The sequence below is a fragment of the Rattus norvegicus genome, chromosome 1 (assembly GCF_036323735.1).
Source record: "Rattus norvegicus strain BN/NHsdMcwi chromosome 1, GRCr8, whole genome shotgun sequence".
NCBI lineage: Eukaryota > Metazoa > Chordata > Mammalia > Rodentia > Muridae > Rattus > Rattus norvegicus.
The window spans coordinates 71,887,401-71,910,086 of record NC_086019.1 but is presented as its reverse complement, the minus strand read 5'-3'; the positions used below and the strand labels follow the sequence as shown (position 1 = coordinate 71,910,086).

The window sequence follows — 22,686 nt, the reverse complement described above, 5'->3', positions numbered from 1 at the left end:
ATTCTTTTCTTTCTGTGGCCAAAGAAGAGTCTGCCTGTATATTCATTCCTTCTTGTTACCAAGCATTTCCTCAACTCTGGGAGTATCTTTGACAGTTTTCCTAGGACTCTGCATCTGATGTCCACAGTGTATGTGAAAACTGGTTGATAAATGCAAATGAAGATGGTTTAGCTAGTTCCATGACATCACCATGTTTTTTAAAATTAAGGTCCCTGGAAGGATGGCTATTTGGGAAAATGTGGTCCCAGAACTAACTCAAAATACGTTTATATGAACTCCTTTAGAAATGATGTCAGTAGATTTTTTATAAGGCATGATTTAATGGTTCAAGAATATTCCACCAAGTCACCATTCATGGCTAAACACAATGTGACAATGTGGGCAAATTGTCACAAATTTCCTGTCAGTGAAAAATTCATCCTCATAGTTTGAAACATACCTTCTTCTAAGAACCTTATGGTACTTTCTCCAAAATTGAGCACATAATCGGTTATAAAAAGGTCTGAACAGACATCAGATGATTGAAATAATCCCATGCATCCTGTCAGATCACCACGAAATAAGAGTGGCCTTCAATAACAACAAAAACAACAGAAAACCCACATAAACAGGAACTTGAACAACTCAATAATAACTTGGTCAAGGAAGAAATAGAGAAAGTCTTTTCAGAATGTAATGAAAAATGAGGGCACAACATACCAAAATTTATGGGACACAAACAATGAAAGCAGTGCTAAGAGGAAAACTCATAGCTCTGAGTGCCTCCAAAAAGAAACTGGAGAGAGCATACATAATAAGCACTTTGACAGCACAAAGAGGTCTACTACAAAAAGAAGCAAATACACCCAAAAGGAATAGATTGCAGGAAATAATCAAATCCAGGGCTGAAACCAGCCAAGTAAATACCAAAAGAACTATTCAAAGAATAAAAAAAAAAAAAAAGAAGAAACCGATTCTTTGAGAAAATCAACAAGATCAATAAACTCTTAACCAGACTAATAATATGGCACCAAGACAGTACCTAAATGAAAAAAAAAAAAAGAAGAAGAAGAAGAAGAAGGAGGAGGAGGAGGAGGAGGAGGAGGAGGAGGAGGAGGAGGAGGAGGAGGAGGAGGAGAAGAAGAAGAAGAAGAAGAAGAAGAAGAAGAAGAAGAAGAAGAAGAAGAAGAAGAAGAAGAAGAAGAAGAAGAAGAAGAAGAAGAAGAAAAAAGATATGGAATGAGAGACATAACAACAGAATCTGAGGAATTTAAAAAATCTTCAGATTCTACTACAAAAGCTTATATTCCACAAAACTAGAAAATCAGGGTGAAATGGACAATTTTTTAGACAGATACCAGGTACCAAAGTTAAATCAGGATAGAAAAACCATCTAAACAATTCCTTAACTCCTCAAGAAAGAGAAGCAGCCCAGACCCCGTGAGAGAGAGACCCAACTGCCTGGTCAGGTGGGCACTCCTGAGGCTGCAGAGCGGAAGAGACCACCAACACTGCTCACCCCTGCCCACATCCCTGGCCCAAGAGGAAAATGTATAAGGCCTCTGGCCTCCCGTGGGGGAGAGCCCAGGAGCAGCAGGACCCCTGCCTGAGACACCACCTGAACCTGAAGGAAACAGACTGGATAAACAGTTCTCTGCACCCAAATCCCATGGGAAGAAGAGCTAAACCTTCAGAGAGGCAGACAAGCCTGGGAAACCAGAAGAGACTGCTCTCTGTACATACATCTCGGACGCCAGAGGAAAACACCAAAGGCCATCTGGAACCCTGGTATACTGAAGCTCCCGGAAGGGGCGGCACAGGTCTTCCTGGTTGCTGCCGCTGCAGAGAGCCCGTGGGCAGAACCCCACGAGCGAACTTGAGCCTCGGGACCACAGGTAAGACCAAATTTTCTGCTGCAAGAAAGCTGTCCGGTGAACTCAAGACACAGGCCCACAGGAACAGCTGAAGACCTGTAGAGAGGAAAAACTACACGCCCGAAAGCAGAACACTCTGTCCCCATAACTGACTGAAAGAGAAGAAAAGAGGTCTACAGCACTCCTGACACACAGGCTTATAGGACAGTCTAGCCACTGTCAGAAATAGCAGAACAAAGTAACACTAGAGATAATCTGATGGCGAGAGGCAAGCACAGGAACCCAAGCAACAGAAACCAAGACTACATGGCATCATCGGAGCCCAATTCTCCCATCAAAACAAACATGGAATATCCAAACACACCAGAAAAGCAAGATCTAGTTTCAAAATCATTTTTGATCATGATGATGGAGGACTTCAAGAAAGACGTGAAGAACTCCCTTAGAGAACAAGTAGAAGCCTACAGAGAGGAATCGCAAAAATGCCTGAAAGAATTCCAGGAAAACATAAATGAACAAGTAGAAGCCCATAGAGAGGAGACACAAAAATCCCTGAAAGAATTCCAGGAAAACATAAATAAACAAGTAGAAGCCCATAGAGAGGAGACACAAAAATCCCTGAAAGAATTCCAGGAAAACATAATCAAACAATTGAAGGAATTAAAAATGGAAATAGAAGCAATCAAGAAAGAACACATGGAAACAACCCAGGATATAGAAAACCAAAAGAAGAGACAAGGAGCTGTAGATACAAGCTTCACCAACAGAATACAAGAGATGGAAGAGAGAATCTCAGGAACAGAAGATTCCATAGAAATCATTGACTCAACTGTCAAAGATAATGTAAAGCAGAAAAAGCTACTGGTCCAAAACATACAGGAAATCCAGGACTCAATGAGAAGATCAAACCTAAGGATAATAGGTATAGAAGAGAGTGAAGACTCCCAGCTCAAAGGACCAGTAAATATCTTCAACAAAATCATTGAAGAAAACTTCCCTAACCTAAAAAAAGAGATACCCATAGACATACAAGAAGCCTACAGAACTCCAAATAGATTGGACCAGAAAAGAAACACCTCCCGTCACATAATTGTCAAAACACCAAACGCACAAAATAAAGAAAGAATATTAAAAGCGGTAAGGGAAAAAGGTCAAGTAACATATAAAGGCAGACCTATCAGAATCACACCAGACTTCTCGCCAGAAACTATGAAGGCCAGAAGATCCTGGACTGATGTCATACAGACCCTAAGAGAACACAAATGCCAGCCCAGGTTACTGTATCCAGCAAAACTCTCAATTAACATTGATGGAGAAACCAAGATATTCCATGACAAAACCAAATTTACACAATATCTTTCTACAAATCCAGCACTACAAAGGATAATAAATGGTAAAGCCCAACATAAGGAGGCAAGCTATACCCTAGAAGAAGCAAGAAACTAATCGTCTTGGCAACAAAACAAAGAGAATGAAAGCACACAAACATAACCTCACATCCAAATATGAATATAACGGGAAGCAATAATCACTATTCCTTAATATCTCTCAATATCAATGGCCTCAACTCCCCAATAAAAAGACATAGATTAACAAACTGGATACGCAACGAGGACCCTGCATTCTGCTGCCTACAGGAAACACACCTCAGAGACAAAGACAGACACTACCTCAGAGTGAAAGGCTGGAAAACAACTTTCCAAGCAAATGGTCAGAAGAAGCAAGCTGGAGTAGCCATTCTAATATCAAATAAAATCAATTTCCAACTAAAAGTCATCAAAAAAGATAATGAAGGACACTTCATATTCATCAAAGGAAAAATCCACCAAGATGAACTCTCAATCCTAAATATTTATGCCCCAAATACAAGGGCACCTACATACGTAAAAGAAACCTTACTAAAGCTCAAAACACACATTGCACCTCACACAATAACAGTGGGAGAATTCAACACCCCACTCTCATCAATGGACAGATCATGGAAACAGAAATTAAAGGTGATGTCGACAGACTAAGAGAAGTCATGAGCCAAATGGACTTAACGGATATTTATAGAACATTCTATCCTAAAGCAAAAGGATATACCTTCTTCTCAGCTCCTCATGGTACTTTCTCCAAAATTGACCATATAATTGGTCAAAAAACGGGCCTCAACAGGTACAGAAAGATAGAAATAATCCCATGCATGCTATCGGACCACCACGGCCTAAAACTGGTCTTCAATAACAATAAGGGAAGAATGCCCACATATACGTGGAAATTGAACAATGCTCTAGTCAATGATAACCTGGTCAAGGAAGAAATAAAGAAAGAAATTAAAAACTTTTTAGAATTTAATGAAAATGAAGGTACAACATACCCAAACTTATGGGACACAATGAAAGCTGTGCTAAGAGGAAAACTCATAGCGCTGAGTGCCTGCAGAAAGAACCAGGAAAGAGCATATGTCAGCAGCTTGACAGCACACCTAAAAGCTCTAGAACAAAAAGAAGCAAATACACCCAGGAGGAGTAGAAGGCAGGAAATAATCAAACTCAGAGCTGAAATCAACCAAGTAGAAACAAAAAGGACCATAGAAAGAATCAACAGAACCAAAAGTTGGTTCTTTGAGAAAATCAACAAGATAGATAAACCCTTAGCCAGACTAACGAGAGGACACAAAGAGTGCTTCAAATTAACAAAATCAGAAATGAAAAAGGAGACATAACTACAGATTCAGAGGAAATTCAAAAAATCATCAGATCTTACTATAAAAACCTATATTCAACAAAATTTGAAAATCTTCAGGAAATGGACAATTTCCTAGACAGATACCAGGTATCGAAGTTAAATCAGGAACAGATAAACCAGTTAAACAACCCCATAACTCCTAAGGAAATAGAAGCAGTCATTAAAGGTCTCCCAACCAAAAAGAGCCCAGGTCCAGACGGGTTTAGTGCAGAATTCTATCAAACCTTCATAGAAGACCTCATACCAATATTATCCAAACTATTCCACAAAATTGAAACAGATGGAGCACTACCGAATTCCTTCCACGAAGCCACAATTACTCTTATACCTAAACCACACAAAGACACAACAAAGAAAGAGAACTTCAGACCAATTTCCTTATGAATATCGACGCAAAAATACTCAATAAAATTCTGGCAAACCGAATTCAAGAGCACATCAAAACAATCATCCACCATGATCAAGTAGGCTTCATCCCAGGCATGCAGGGATGGTTTAATATATGGAAAACCATCAAAGTGATCCATTATATAAACAAACTGAAAGAACAGAACCACATGATCATTTCATTAGATGCTGAGAAAGCATTTGACAAAATTCAACACCCCTTCATGATAAAAGTCCTGGAAAGAATAGGAATTCAAGGCCCATACCTAATCATAGTAAAAGCCATATACAGCAAACCAGTTGCTAACATTAAACTAAATGGAGAGAAACTTGAAGCAATCCCACTAAAATCAGGGACTAGACAAGGCTGCTCACTCTCTCCCTACTTATTCAATATAGTTCTTGAAGTTCTAGCCAGAGCAATCAGACAACAATAGGAGATCAAGTGGATACAGATCGGAAAAGAAGAGGTCAAAATATCGCTATTTGCAGATGACATGATAGTATATTTAAGTGATCCCAAAAGTTCCACCAGAGAACTACTAAAGCTGATAAACAACTTCAGCAAAGTGGCTGGGTATAAAATTAACTCAAATAAATCATTTGCCTTCCTCTATACAAAAGAGAAACAAGCCAAGAAAGAAATTAGGGAAACGACACCCTTCATAATAGACCCAAATAATATAAAGTACCTCAGTGTGACTTTAACCAAGCAAGTAAAAGATCTGTACAATAATAACTTCAAGACACTGCGGAAAGAAATTGAAGAAGACCTCAGAAGATGGAAAGATCTCCCATGCTCATGGATTGGCAGGATTAATATAGTAAAAATGGCCATTTTACCAAAAGCAATCTACAGATTCAATGCAATCTCCATCAAAGTACCAATCCAATTCTTCAAAGAGTTAGATAGAACAATTTGCAAATTCATCTGGAATAACAAAAAACCCAGGATAGCTAAAGCTATCCTCAACAATAAAAGGACTTCAGGGGGAATCACTATCCCTGAACTCAAGCAGTATTACAGAACAATAGTGATAAAAACTGCATGGTATTGGTACAGAGACAGACAGATAGACCAATGGAATAGAATTGAAGACCCAGAAATGAACCCACACACCTATGGTCACTGGATTTTTGACAAAGGAGCCAAAACCATCCAATGGAAAAAAGATAGCATTTTCAGCAAATGGTGCTGGTTCAAGTGGAGGTCAACATGTAGAAGAATACAGATCGATCCATGCTTATCACCCTGTACAAAGCTTAAGTCCAAGTGGATCAAGGACCTCCACATCAAACCAGACACACTCAAACTAATAGAAGAAAAACTAGGGAAGCTTCTGGAACACATGGGCACTGGAAAAAATTTCCTGAACAAAACACCAATGGCTTATGCTCTAAGATCAAGAATCGACAAATGGGATCTCATAAAACTGCAAAGCTTCTGTAAGGCAAAGGACACTGTGGTTAGGACAAAACGGCAACCAACAGATTGCGAAAAGATCTTTACCAATCCTACAACAGATAGAGGCCTTATATCCAAAATATACAAAGAACTCAAGAAGTTAGACCGCAGGGAAACAAATAACCCTATTAAAAAATGGGGTTCAGAGCTAAACAAAGAATTCACAGCTGAGGAATGCTGAATGGCTGAGAAACACCTAAAGAAATGTTCAACATCTTTAATCATAAGGGAAATGCAAATCAAAACAACCCTGAGATTTCACCTCACACCAGTGAGAATGGCTAAGATCAAAAACTCAGGTGACAGCAGATGCTGGCGAGGATGTGGAGAAAGAGGAACACTCCTCCATTGTTGGTGGGATTGCAGACTGGTAAAACCATTCTGGAAATCAGTCTGGAGGTTCCTCAGAAAATTGGACATTGAACTGCCTGAGGATCCAGCTATACCTCTCTTGGGCATATACCCAAAAGATGCCTCAACATATAAAAGAGACACGTGCTCCACTATGTTCATCGCAGCCTTATTTATAATAGCCAGAAAATGGAAAGAACCCAGATGCCCTTCAACAGAGGAATGGATACAGAAAATGTGGTACATCTACACAATGGAATATTACTCAGCTATCAAAAACAACGAGTTTATGAAATTCGTAGGCAAATGGTTGGAACTGGAAAATATCATCCTGAGTGAGCTAACCCAATCACAGAAAGACATACATGGTATGCACTCATTGATAAGTGGCTATTAGCCCAAATGCTTGAATTACCCTAGATCCCTAGAACAAACGAAACTCAAGACGGATGATCAAATGTGAATGCTTCACTCCTTCTTTAAATGAGGAAAAAGAATACCCTTGGCAGGGAAGGTAGAGGCAAAGATTAAAACAGAGACTGAAGGAACACCCATTCAGAGCCTGTCCTACATTTGGCCCATACATATACAGCCACCCAATTAGACAAGATGGATGAAGCAAAGAAGTGCAGACCGACAGGAGCCGGATGTAGATCGCTCCTGAGAGACACAGCCAGAGTACAGCAAATACAGAGGCGAATGCCAGCAGCAAACCACTGAACTGAGAATAGGAACCCTATTGAAGGAATCAGAGAAAGAACTGGAAGAGCTTGAAGGGGCTCGAGACCCCAAAAGTACAACAATGCCAAGCAACCAGAGCTTCCAGGGACTAAGCCACTACCTAAAGACTATACCTGGACTGACCCTGGACTCTGACCCCATAGGTAGCAATGAATATCCTAGTAAGAGCACCAGTGGAAGGGGAAGCCCTGGGTCCTGCTAAGACTGAACCCCCAGTGAACTAGTCTATGGGGGGAGGGCGGCAATGGGGGGAGGGTTGGGAGGGGAACACCCATAAGGAAGGGGAGTGGGGAAGGGGATGTTTGCCCGGAAACCGGGAAAGGGAATAACACTCGAAATGTATATAAGAAATACTCAAGTTAATAAAAAAAATAAAAATAAAAGGAATACTACACAATTCTGTCTATGACCCATGAGTTGCACTGATACCTAACCACAGAAAGACCCAAAAAGAAAGAGAACTTCAAACCAATTTCCCTTATGAATAATGTTGCAAAAATACTCAATAAACTTCTTCCAAATTGAATTCAAGAACATATTAAAACAATCATTCACCATAATCAAGTAGCCTTCATTACAAGAATGCAAGGATGGTTTAATATAAAGAAAAGCATCAATATATATAAACAAACTCAATGGAAAAACCACGTGATCAGATCATTAGATGCTGAAAAGCCTTTGACAAAATACAACACTTCATGTTAAAAGTATTGGAGAGATCAGGAACACAAGGTGCATACCTAAGCACAATAAAATCAATATAAAGCAAACCAATAGACAATCAATGTCAAACTAAACAAAGAGACACTCAAAGCAATACTGCTAAAATCAGGGACAAAGCTACACACTCTCTGTCTACCTATTCAATATAGTACTCAAAGTTCTATCCAGAGCAATTAGACAATGAAAGGAGATCAAAGGGATACAAAGGACACTGTCAATGATACAAATTGTCAACCCACAGATTGTGAATGGATCTTTAATAACCCTACATCCATTAGAGTGCTACTATCTGAAATACATAAAGAACTCAAGAAGTTAGACTCCAGAGAACCAAATAACACTATTAAAAATGCACTACAAATTTAAACAGAGAATTTTCAGTGAGAAATCTCAAGTGGCTGAGAAGCACTTAAAGAAACGTTCAACATTCTTAGTCATCAGGGAAAATAAAAATCAAAACAAACCTGAGATTCCACACAGCAATCAGAATGGGTAAGACTAAAAATGCAGGTGACAGCAGGTGTTAGCAAGGACGTGGACAAAGGAACACTCCTCCACTGCTGGTATGAATTCATGCTCATATTACCACTTTAGAAATTAATCTGGCAGATCCTGAGAAAACTGGAACTAGTTCTACCTGAAGACTCAGATATACCATTACTAAGAATATAACCAAAAGATGTTTTAACATATAAAAAGGACATATTTTCTACTATGAACCTAGCAGCCCTATTTATAATAGCCAGAAGCTGGAACAAACCCAGATGTCCCATAACGGAAGAATTGATACAGAAGATGTGTCACATTTGCACAATGGAATACTACTCAATGATAAAAAACAATGACCTCATGAAATTTGCAGGCAAATGGATGAAGTTAGAAAATATCATCCGGAGTGAGTTAACCCAGTCACAAAAGAACATGCATTGTATGTACTCACTGAGAGGAAGATATTAGCCCTAAAGCTCACAATGCCCAGGATTCAACCCACAGACCATATCAGGAAGGAAGATGAGAGAGTAGAATCTTCAGTCCTGCCTTGACGAGGTAACAGGATCATCATGGGAGTTGGATAAAGGAGGGACCTGAAAGGAAGAGAGGAGTAGGAGGAAATAAGGGGACGGTATCAGGCACAGTAGGGGATGGTTGAGAAAGGTAAAGAGGGTCAGGAATCAAATAAAAATATGTAGCAGGGGTCCGGGGGATGAGGAACGAGGGAGCATCACTGGAGGTTCCCAAACACTGGGGAAATAAGAGGTTCCCAGGACCCAATGAGGATGACTTTAGCAGCAGTGCTCAGAGAAGAAGGAGATAAAAACTGTAGAGACCATCTCCAGGAGAAGCACATAACCCACGTAAAAGGGATCAGGCCACCTACCCATCTCAAAATTATTAACGCAGAAATGTTCCTGTCCAAGGAAGAAAAGGGACAAAAAATGAAACAGAGACTGAAGGAAGGACCATCTGGGAACTGTTCCACCTGGGGATCTAACCTGTCTGCAGACTCCAAACCTTATATACTTGCTATGCTCAAGAGGCAATGGCTGATAGGAACCTGGTGTGGCTGCTCACTAGTCAGCAACTAACCTATGCAAATTGGATGTTTGGAACCAACCATCAGACTGAGCCATGGAAGACTCATTGAGGAATTGATGGAAGAACTGGATATGAGAGAGGGATCGGCATCGGCACCACATAGGAAGAACAACATTAACTGACTGGTTCACTCAGTGCTTCCAGATAGTAGACAACTACCAAGGAGTGTACAAGGAGGCATCCAGGAATACATATCAGATGATGCCTTTGCCTGACAAAAATGGGATGGGTGGTCTTGGTCCTGGGGTAGTCTAAAGCCTCAGCATAGGGAGATGCTGAATTACTGGTGAGGAGCAACCTCATATAGGCAAAGTGGAAGGGGAGGGTGGATGTGGGATGGGTGGTATGTGGAGGGGTAAGTGGGATATGGAATATCATTTGAAATGTAAATGAATGAATGATTAATAGTGAAGGACAAACCATGAAATAACAAAAATAAATATGTATGTGTGTGTGTGTTCTGTGGGGGTTGTGTGTGTCATGTGTGTGTGTTGTGGGGGTTGTGTGTGTGTGTGTGTGTGCGTGTGTCTTGCCACAGTCATTACTGGTGCCTGTGAAATTCAAATATCCTAGAAGTAAATTTACACTGAGTTGTGAGCCATGATATAGGGTGCTGGAAAACAAACCTAATTGTTCTCCAAGAACAGCATGTGCAGTTAAATGGAAAACAATCTTAGTATCTCCAAGAGAATAATATAAATGAATAAAAATGCAACTAAGATCCCACAACCTTTGATTTGAGGTCATATACTTCATGAATTCTCTTTGGTGTGAGTACCTATGTGAAATTATTTGCAGAAAAGACTGAGCCTGTGTAGAAGGGAAGGTGACAACCTCTTACTAGAATTCACCTTTGTGGTCCCACAATTCCAGAGCAGTCACATAAAGATGCAAACATGCAGATAGCAAACTTTAAGGAACAATTGATGTCTAACAAGGGGCAATTAAGGAACTGGCTCTTTTTTGAGAGGACCCCAGTTCACTTCCCAGCATCCCCTTGGCAGATGAAAAAGTATCTCCATTCTAGGTCTTAACATTCAAAGCCTTATTCTTGACTATTAGGTTCCTACATATATATTATTAAAGAGCCTTATAGAGGAAAGTTAATTACTTTTTACAAAAGAAATTTACCATTTATAACACAGGCCCAAGGACATTTAAACCATAAATTTGTCATTACTAACAGTTTCTACATGATATAGTAGTATTGTCGCGAATATTTTACTTCAAAAATAATGTGACAAATGCAGAGGCTTTTGATAGCCAGAGTTGCACAGTGCTATGCAGCAGTTATGACAAATGGCTTTATAACACATAGAATATGTTCCACCTGTTAGTGGAAGTAATAGGCCAAAAAGACTGTTTCCTGAAGACTTCATGATATTTTAGAGTTCTGCTATTTTAGATCTCACCATTTCCTGCTCAATCTGAGAAATGTATGAAAACTCAAAATTGGCTTCCAATCACTCAGTGGGCAGTATCTCTGGCACTCTCAAAACTAATGTTTAATCTCTTTCAGGAATTGCTCCTGGAGCAGGAATGATTTCATCACTATCCTAGTTAAGAACTTAGAGATGTAGATCGGCAGCAGTAACCACCCCACTTAGAAACAATTTGACAAACTAAAATTGTTAGGGAAATTAGTTTAAGATGAATCTGCTACTGGCTCTGATGTAAAAGAAAAATCTAAGGGAATAATTTGAAGTTCATAAAGGCATACTTTGATTAGTGAATCTAGGGACTTTAAAGGTCATGCGACAAGAAAAATGGTAGCACTGCCTGATATAACTCTAACTGAGACTGACTGGTGATGATTGATTTCTCATTCCATTTTTTCCCTCAGGTTCCAGATATGATTTAATAAGAATTGACGATTCTTACTATTTAAAGCACTTAAAGTAAATATAATTGATTTTTATATAAAAGTAAAGCTTTTCAATTCTTATATGGTTACTTTTAAGATAAATCACATGAGAGCAGATGTTAGCAAGGATGTGGAGAAATAGGTACAGTCCTCTATGGCTGGTGCGATTTTAAACTGGTACAACCACTCTTAAAATCAATCTTGTGGTTCCTCAGAAAATTGGAAATAGTTCTACCTCAAGACACAGCTACACCACTCCTGCGCATATACCCAAAATTTAATCCAATATACCATAAGGAAACATGCTGAACTCTGTTCATAGAAGCCTTATTCAAAATAGTCAGAAGCTAGAAGAGCAGAGATGTCTCTCAATGGAAGAATGGATACAGAAAGTTTGGTTCATTTATACAATTCTTAGCTATTAAAAACAACGGCATCATGAAATTTGCCAGAACATGGATGGAACTATAAAATATCATTCTGAGCATGGTAACCCATACCTAAAATGACATACATGTCCTTTGTATGTACTCAATTATAGGTGCATATTATACAAAATATAAAGAATATCCCTGTTACAACTGCCAGATAATATGATGTTTAAGAAGGAAGGCTCAAGTCAGGGTATGTTAATTCTACTAAGAAGGGGGAGAAAGACAACAATGGAAGAACTTGTGTAGGAGTTGGAATGGTTAAGTGGAAAATGAAGCTCAGGTATGGGGAAAATAGGAGAGAAGAGTAGAGGGAAGAGCGAATGAACAAAACTCTGCAGTTGTTGGGGTATGGAGGCAGGAAACAGGAGGACTTCTAGAATATCCCAGATATCTGGGATGTGAGAGTCTTTCTGAACTCAAGATGATCTTAGCTGAAATGCCCCAAAATGGGGAGTTGGAACCTGAATAAAGCGTGTACGGTAGTTAGACAGGGCCCCAAATGGTGAAATGGGGCCACACACCCATCTTCAAAATTTTTGACCCAGGATTGTTAAAAAAAAGTCTAAAGGAAATGCATGGACAAAAAAGGAGCAGAGACTGAATGAAAGGCCACCTAGTGACCAGCCCAACTTGGGTTCCATTCCACATGCAGACACCAAACACTGACACTGTCATTGACGTCATGTTGTTCTTGTGGACAGGAGCCTAGCATAGCTGTCCTCCAACAGTTTTTACCAGCAGCTGGCTGAGACAGACAAAAGTCCTTACCACCAAACACTGGACTGAGGTCAGGGACCCACATGGAATAGTTAGGGGGCAAGATTGATGGAGCAGAAGAATATGGCAACCCCATAGGAAGAAAAACAGTGTCAATTAAACTGGACACCTCAGAGCTTCCAAAGACTCAACTACCAACCAAAGAGTATATATGGGCTGGACTGACTGACTTCAATAGTAGAAGGTGCACCTAAATTTTTAGAGATTTGATGTCCCAAAGAAAGGTAACGCTGGGTGGCTGGGAGTGGTAAGCATCCTTTGAGAGGCAAAGAGGAGGCGGTTGAGAAGAAGGGTTCTAGGAGTGAGGATGGGGAAGTGTAGCAGCATTTGGAATATAAATAAATAAAATAATTGAATCATAAAGAGAAGAAAGAAGATTAATAAAACAATTGCTCCTATGTTTGTAATTGCAGATTTCTGCCTGCCAGTAAAAGAAATTGGCTGAGAAATTTACCATGTTGCCTCACAATTTGCTAACCCATAACTACTTTCTTGTCTTTTCTATCTGTACTATGTAATATTTCTTGGGGAGGTATTCAGAACATACTGTTATTTCATAGTCATTCACTAGTAGAGAACTAAAGCATCATATTATATTACTTAAAAGATATTTCTGGCTACTTAAGCAATAGAAGAATAAAGGGATTGCAACATTGTTCTTTTCACCTGTCAACTCTGTGTATGTATGTAGATGTATAAGGTTTGTGTTAGAGTATTTTGGAAATTTGTACCTTCCAACTTGTTTGTTTGTTTGTATGTATGTATGTATGTATGTATGTTTTATATATATACATATTCGTATATATATATTCGTGTATGTGTATGTGTGTGTGTATAAAGTGTAAGAGTGTATTGGAACTGTGTTACATTCATCATGTCTTCAGATATTTATATATGTCTGGGTATGATTTGAAGCCTGCTTCTTCTACCAATTGCATATAAATATGTATGTGCATTATGTGAGAAATCTTAGGAGTCCCTCTGTTAAAATTTTGTCACATCCACCCACTGGTATGTGTATATGTATGTATGTACAACTATGCAAGTATGTAAATATGTTCCTATGCAAAATGCGTGGAGCCTACCTGTTGGAAATTTGCGGCATTCATCCACTAGTATGTGTATATGCTTATATGTGTATCTGTGTATATGTGTATATATGTGTTTATGTGAACTGCTTGAAACCTTCTTGAAGGATCCTGGCTTAAGCCATCAAATGTATGAATATGTATTTGTGTGTGTCTGTGTGTGTGTGTGTGTGTGTGTGTCTAGATGTATATATTTTTTGCATTATATTGCAGAAAGTTAACTTTGCTTCAACCATTGTGTGTGTGTCTGTGTCTGTGTGTGTGTGTGTTAATGTACATAGGTATGTCTGTTTCCATGTAACTGTGAATGTTTGATTTTTCTTTCTCCTCTTTCTCTTCTCTAACCTATGGATGTCATAGCCAGCAAGTCCTGTGAGTTTCTAGAACAACCCATATCAGCTCCTCTCAACACAACCTGGCTTCCTCCAGTAACTCTGTGGTGTCAATATTTATGTAGTCATCTAAATTCCTCAGATAGAAGAGATTATTTCAACAAGTTGTGCTTTTCCTGAAAATTTCACAAGTCTGTCCTTGATGATATACTTAAAATTGAGAATTCTTGTGTAAAGTATCTGAACATAAACACAGTCATCTCTAAACATATCCAATCCTTTCTCTAGGTTTCTGTAGTTCTGACACTATTGAAGAACATTGAAAAGCACACTTGCAGTGTAAACCTTTTGTAACATTCTTCTATAACTTTTCAATTTAATGTAATTTTAGGTGTGTGTATGTGTGTACGTGTGTGTGTGTGTGTGTGTGTGTGTGTGTGTGTGTGTGTGTGTGCTTCATTATGTGCATAAATAGCTTCAGGTAATTATGGAGCCCAGAAGAAAACATCTGTTTCTTTAGAGCTATTGTTACAGTTGTTTGGTAACAGCAGTTGTTGCGCTTCAGTATTGAATCAGTTTCTCTATAAAAGAAGGCCATGATTATGTCTGCAAAGACATTAGTTCATCTTTGGAAATATTCTAACAACATGTTGATAAAAATATTTCTGTCAACTCTAAACTTATAGAAGAATTCATCTAACTCTTAGAATAGATCAGGATTCTATTATCTCCTTCTGTAGAAGAGGAAGATTGTTTTAGAACATTGAGGATGATTATAGGAGACAATGGGAATGTAAGTAGACATGGTTTTGCTGGGCAATACCATTAGAAGAAATAGTGAGAGTCATTCCAAAACCACATAGGTATGGCAAAATTATAAAAAAAAATTGGTGATTACGAACCAACTATATATATGTTTTTCAGAATTTATGAAATGTGGGCATGGGGAGATGATTTTACCTTAATCATTTCAAAAGAATTTCGTTTGGGTCTAAACAATATTGTGTAAAATTTAGGAATAAAGATGCATCCCAGCATCCCTGCAGTAGAGGCCGAAGTGGAGAAGATCTCAACAGCTACCATGATCTTGCCTTTGGTGCTCTGGTAAACAGGGATGAAAGTTACCCAGACACTGCAGAACACCAGCATGCTGAATGTTATAGATTTGGCTTCATTGAAGGTACCAGGAAGGTTTCTGGAAAAGAAAGCCAGAGTAAAGCTGCCAAAAGCCAGGGTACCCAAGTATCCCAGAACACAGTAAAAGGCATTGACTGAACCCTTGTGCCATACAACAATGATGTTGCCTTGCTCAGAGTGTGTATCAATATCGACAGAAGGAGGAGAAGCTCCGAGCCAGATTGCATAGACAATAACTTGAATGAAAGTACAGATGGGAATGATATAGTTAGTTATCCGTGAAACAAGAAAGTACTTCATCATTCTTTGTGAGGCTGTGACTTTGAATGCCAGAATGACAGTTATTGTTTTGGCCAACACAGTGGAAACAGAAACAGTGAATACAACTCCAAATGTGATTGGTTGCAGGATACAGGTGGCTGAGTTTGGATGACCAATGAAGAGCAAGGGACAGAGGAAACAAAAGATGAGTGAGATAAGCAAGATGTAGGTGAGAGTGCGGTTATTGGCCTTAACAATGGGAGTACTGTGATGCTTTACAATGACCCCAAGAACCACAGTTGTAATGCAGAGAAACACAAGGAGATTAAGGAAAGTGTCATCCCCATTGGTTCTTCATAACTAAGAAATACAGCAGTTTTAGGAATGCAGTGATTCTGTGCTGTGTTTGCATATTCTTCCTCTGGACATTGGACACATAAATCCACATCTAATGGAGAAATGAAAATATTAGTGCAGCTTCAGCAATTTTACTGACAATATATTTCATTTAAGCATATAGAAGTGTTGCAATACATGAATCTGGTTACTGAGAATTCATTGAAGACCACAGCTACATAAAATAATTGAATCCGTTTTTAATTATAGCAAAAATATTTTTTGCCTATTTCACTATATTGTTGAAATCATTTATCATGAGTGTGTATATTTATGAGTGTGAGTACAAGAAAAAGTAACAAAAGTTATTGTTAACTTGAGAATGATTGGGTTTATATGGGGAAAGAATGAGGTTAAGACTGAGACTTGAACTCTGTCCAAATATAGTACTGATGTTTGTAACTGCAAAAATAATTTAAAAAAATCATTCTAAGTATTTTCCTCTTATTACTGTAGCAACATAATCTTGTAAGGCCTTTTCATAAAAAGGCAGTAAGCCAATTAGCGAAGGTAAAGTGCTCTGTAATTACCACCATTGTGTGTAGGAAATCTAATTGCCGTTTCACTGAATTGTTGAATGACTGCAATAAGGGATAATTTACATTCAAGATTAGAAGTCTTTTACATGGAGCAGTACACTTGTGGAGAGCAGCTATTTGTTGTTGTTGTTGTTGTTGTTGTTGTTGTTGTTGTTGTTGCTGCTGCTGCTGTTTAAGGGCTTAGGAATTTAGGTTGGTTGTGAGCAGAATGTTTGGCTCTTGGAGAATACTTGAGTTTGCTTCACATCACCAATGTTGCATGCCTCCAAACAGCCATGTTGAATTATTTATCTTTGTGTTTAATGTATAACTGCATGAATATTACAAAGCAACATATAGGAGTTGGTTAACGCTTACTATTTGATGGGTTCTGGAAATAAACCTACAAAATCATACTTAGTGGAAAGGGATTTAACTGCTAATTCATCTTACTGGCAATAAATATACTTTTAGGATGTCTCTTCAGTTATATAGGCTGGCACCAAAAGGAGCAGGAAAATTACATGCCTATAATTTGCACTTATTTCATCTTGACTAAATAGGTATTTGACTAACATGGTCTATTCTAGTGCCAATGGCGTTTGAAATCTATGGTTAATTTCTTTCGGGATAAAACAAGTTCAATGTGTTCCATTGTGGTAAATTTTAACTGGCACTAGGTATAATAGTAATGAATAGAAGACCCCTAATGTTTTCATAACATGAGACAAGAGTGACCATCAGTTTTCTAAATTTTACGTAACGTTGAATATTTGAAGAAAAAGAATGATTTTTATTATGCAAAATATCCTCTAAGGGAAGGAAGTACTCAGTTGAATTTATGATAGTTTTATACGTTATTATTTGCCCACTTCATTCATCTTTCAGAGGACTTACATTTGTTTATCCATAACCACATGCCTTATTTTGTGTTCCATTTGCTTCTATACATGCAAAATATGCATAGACATATGTAAGGGCATATACATCAAGATGAAATAAGTAAATATTTAAGGAGTCTATATTATTTGCCCACTTCATTCATCTTTCAGAGGACTTACATTTGTTTATCCATAACCACATGCCTTATTTTGTGTTCGATTTGCTTCTATACATGCAAAATATGCATAGACATATGTAAGGGCATATACATCAAGATGAAATAAGTAAATATTTAAGGAGTCATGTTTACACATATTTTTAGAGAGGATTAAATACCAGGGAAGACCTTGACTAGAGTTAACTGACACAAAAGATTTCTTATCAAAGCTATTTACTTGAGAATATACCATCTACTATAAGTTTTCAAGGAGTTAAAAATATAGAACAATTAATATTTTTTCTTAATAAGAACATTTTAAGTTACTGTATCCTAAAATGACTAACTTTGAACTGAGATATAGGACTAAGATATATTTCATTTTCAAACTTCCATTTTAGGCCATTTCAGCATTCCAATATGGGAGCCAATTGATACTTATTGCATCAGGACATACTCACTTGTCTCATTAGCAATTTCATTTTCTGGACAGGGTTTGCAATGAAAACAGCATGCTGCCATTCCTTCCTTTCCTGATTTTCTAAATCCTGGACCACAATCATCACTGCACACAGAAGTTGGCATCTAATGAAAAGTAGACATGTGCTGCTAACAGGAGTTTTACTTACCCCTTCCATAACTATATTAGCAAATTATATTAATAAACTAATTATATTATATATGTATATCATATCAATATATGGAAAAAAATGAGGAAAAGTTTAACTGTTTTTCAATTCCTTGAAATTCAGTAACAAAGCCTGCTAGCATTCTGTGTGAAAACTCTACAGAAGTTTCAAGGTGGTTATTCTAGTTAATTCTTGTTATCTGAACACAAAGTACAGTATAATTTCACAGAGAATCCCAATTGAGAAATTATCTCCCTCAAACTAGCATGTCATCATATATGTGAGGGAAAGTTTTAAATATTTAATTCATTTAGGAATGTCCAGCCCATTATGAGCAGTGTTTCTTGTATAGCCAGTGGTAGATTAGAAAACATGCAGAACAAACCAGTAAGCAAAGTTTTTTTGAATGACTATACTTCAGTCACATTTTCCATGCCCTTTCTTCCCTTGAGCATAACCCTTGTCCCAAATCAATCTTTTCCTCATCACTTTGCTTATAATTACTGTTTTGAAGCAGCAACATACAAAGTGGGGTAAATAAGGCCTCATGTATCAGATAAGCAAAGTAACCACAACAACATTAGAACAAAAAACCTAACCAAACTAAGTGAACACAGGAAACAGAAGCATATAACCAGCCCCTAAAATAATTGTGGTTAGCAGGTACAGGGTTGTTGTATAGTGAGAAGGTAGATTGAGGTTTTCCTGAGGTAAAAAAATAAAATTTACGGAGACTGCAAATCGTGTAAAACCCTGAGGAATATTTAGATTGCTTAAAGTTAATTCAAGCATTTCTTAAATTAAAAAAATCTTGGTTTTACAATGAATCTCATCATGGGTATATATACACTGCATTGAATTTTTGCTGATATCTGCATGCTGAAGTTGCATTCTTTGTTTTTGTTAGGTTAATATTGCAATTACAGAGTCAGTTATCCACAGATTTATCTCATGTTCTCCAGAAATATGACTAACCACAATTCTTTTGTTTTTCTTCTTGTTGTTGTTGTTGAAAAAGCTTTCCCTTGTAGTATTAGACCACAACTGTGTTTATAGATTATGGGAGTAGACTTTCCTTCTTTTACTGTTTTTAATTTTTTAATTCATTTTCACACTTACTAAGATTTTTAAATACTATGTTGAGGACAAGTTCCAAACATACATTTCCTTGTCCATACTCTGCCTATCTCATTTAAGGTACATTACCCATTTCATCCCAGTTTGAGTACAGTTAATTCAAAATTCTGAATGACAACCAATGCAGAGAGATTCTCCAGACTCATAGTTTAAAGAAAATAGATTAATTACATGTGCCATAGCTCAGAGCTGACGCAGTGCCACAACTCTCTTTATGAAGATCTAGCTGCGAGAGAGCTGGTTTCCCAAGAGTGCTGACATACCTGAGAGCACAGGTAAGACTACCACTTCTCTGAGGGATGAGTATGGAGTCCTAATGATGAAGGAGCAAAGGAGCAGTCTGGGACAGGATCCTTCCAGTTTCTGTCTGTACCTGAAGCTGACCATATGCCAGAGCTCCCCTATCCAGATCCCACCAGGAGAGAGCTGGTCTCCCTGGAGTGCTGACACAGAGATTTACAGGAAGATCAAGCCACTGTTAGAGACAGGAAGACCAGCTAACACCAGAGAAAACCAGAGAGCAAGACGCACGTGCAAGAACCTAAGCAACAGAAATCAAGACTACTTGGCATCTTTAGAACACAGTTCTCCCACTACAGCAGGTCTTGGATACACCAACACATCTGACAAGCAAGATTCTGATTGAAAACCACATTACATGATGATGCTAGAGGGCTTTAAGAAAGGCATAAATAACTCTCTTAAAGAAATACAGAATAACACAGGTGAACAGATAGAAGCATTTAAAGAGAAACACAAAAATCCATTAAGAAATTACAGCAGGAAAATACAATCAAACAGGTGAAAGAATTGCATAAAACCATTCAGAATCTGAAAGTGGAAATAGAAGCAATAAACAAATCACAAAGGGAGACAAACCTAGAAGTAGAAAACCTAGGAAAGAGATTAGGAGTCGTAGATGCAAGCATCACCAACAGAATACAATGATAAAAGAGAGAATCACAGGGGCATAAGATACCATAAAAAACATTGATACAACAGTCAAAGTAAATGCAAAATGCAAAAAGATGCTAAACCAACACATCCAGGAAATCCAGTGTGCAATGAGAAGATCAAACCTAACAATAATAAGTATAGAAGAGAATGAAGATTCCTAGATTAAATGGCCAGTAAGTATCTTCAACAAAATTATTGAAGAAAACTTCCATGACCTAATGAAACAGATGCCTATAAGCATACAAGAAGCCTACAGAACTCTAAATATATTGGATCAGAAGAGAAATTCCTTCCATCATATAATAGTCAAACCAGTAAATGCACTAAACAAATAAATATATTAAAAGTGGTGAGGGAAAAAAAGTTCAATTAACATATAAAAACAGATCTATGAGAACTGCACCAAGCTTTTTAAAACAGACTATGAAAGCAAGAAGATCTGGGGAAGATGTCCGACAGACCCCAAAAGAACACAAATGCCAGCCTAGGATACTATACCCAGCAAAACTCTCAATGAACATAGATGGATAAACCATGACAAAACCAAATTTAAACAATATATTTCCACAAATTGAGCACTACAAAATATAATAGGAGAAAAACTCCAACACGAGAAAGAAAACTACACCATAGAAAAAGCAAGAAAGTAATCTTTCAACTAACTCCAAAGAAGATAGTGACACAAACATAATTCTACCTCTAACAACAAAAATTATAGGAAACAACAATTATTGGTCCCTAATGTCTCTCAACATCAATAAACTCAATTCCCCAAGAAGAAAGATATAAACAGACTAGATGTTTAAACAGGATGATGCATTTTGCTGCATATAAGGAAAGCACCTCAGTCACAAAGACAGACAGTATCTAAGAGTAAAGGCTGGGGGAAAAATTTCGTAACAAATGGTCTCAAGTAACAAGCTGGAATAGCCATTTAAATATCAAACAAATTCAACTTTCAACCGAAAATTAACTTAACAGATAAGGAAGGACACTTCATACTCATTCAAATAAAAATGTACAAAGATGAACTCTCAATTCTGAACAAATATGCTCCAAATACAAGGCCAACAACATTTATTAAAGAAACTTTACTAAAGCTCAAAGCACACATTGTACCACACACAATCCTAGTAGGAGATATCAACACATCACTATCTTCAATGACTAGATCATGGAAATAGAAACTAAGCAAAGATACAGTAAAACTAACAACTGTTTTGAACCAAATGGATTTAATGGACTTAGAACATGATATCCTAATGCAAAAGAATATACCTTTTTTTTCAGCACCTCATGGTACTTTCTACAAAATTTACCATATAATTGGTCAAAAACAGGCTTCTGCAGATGTAAGAAGATTAAAATAATTCTATGCATCTTATCAGATCACCAGAGACTAAGGATAGTCTTCAATAACAATAAAAATGACAGAAATCCCACATATACATGGATGATGAACACTGCTGCACTAAATGATAATTTTGTCAAGGAAGAAATAAAGAAAGAAATTAACTAGTTCTTAAATTTAATGAAAATGAAGGCACTGCATACCGAAACTTATGGGGGCACATCGAAAGCAGTGCTAAGAGGAAAACTCATAGCTCTGAGTGCCTGTAAAATGAAAACTGAGAGAGCATACACTAGAGGTTTGATAGCACACTTGAAATCTGTAGACCAAAATGGAGCAAAGACACCTAAAAGGAGTAGATAACAGGAAATGATCAAGCTCATGCCTGGAATCAAACAAGTAGAAACAAAAATAACTATACAACATATCAACAAAATCAAGAGCTGGTTCACTGAAAAAATCAACAAGATAGACTAACCGTTAGCCAGACCAGCCAGAGGTCACAGAGAACATATCCAAGGTAGTAATACCAGAAATAAAAAGAAAGACATAACAACAGTTACTGAGGAAAACCAAAATATCCTTGGAGTATCACACAAAACCTATACTCAACAAAACTGGAAAACCTGGATGAAATGAACAATTTTCTAGACTGATATCAGATACCAAAGTTAAATCAGTGTCAAATAAACCTAAAAGCAGTTCTGTAACTCCCAAAGAAGTAGAAGCAGTCACTAAAAGAAGTTTTCCAACAAAAAAGAAAGAAAGAAAGGAAGAAAGAAAGAAAGAAAGAAAGAAAGAAAGAAAGAAAGAAAGAAAGGAAGGAAGAAAGGAAGGAAGAAAGAAAGAGCCCCGTGTTAGACTAGATAGGTTTAGTGCAGAATTCTACCATACCTTCACAGCTTACTTAATATGAATAT

At 37.6% G+C, this 22,686-nt stretch overlaps 1 pseudogene; it reads right to left on the bottom strand.

Moving 5' to 3' along the window:
* Window positions 1–2,151: 2,151 nt before the first annotated feature.
* The window catches only part of Vmn2r116l-ps34 (vomeronasal 2, receptor 116 like, pseudogene 34), a 37,971-nt pseudogene continuing 17,436 nt past the window's right edge, over window positions 2,152–22,686 (bottom strand).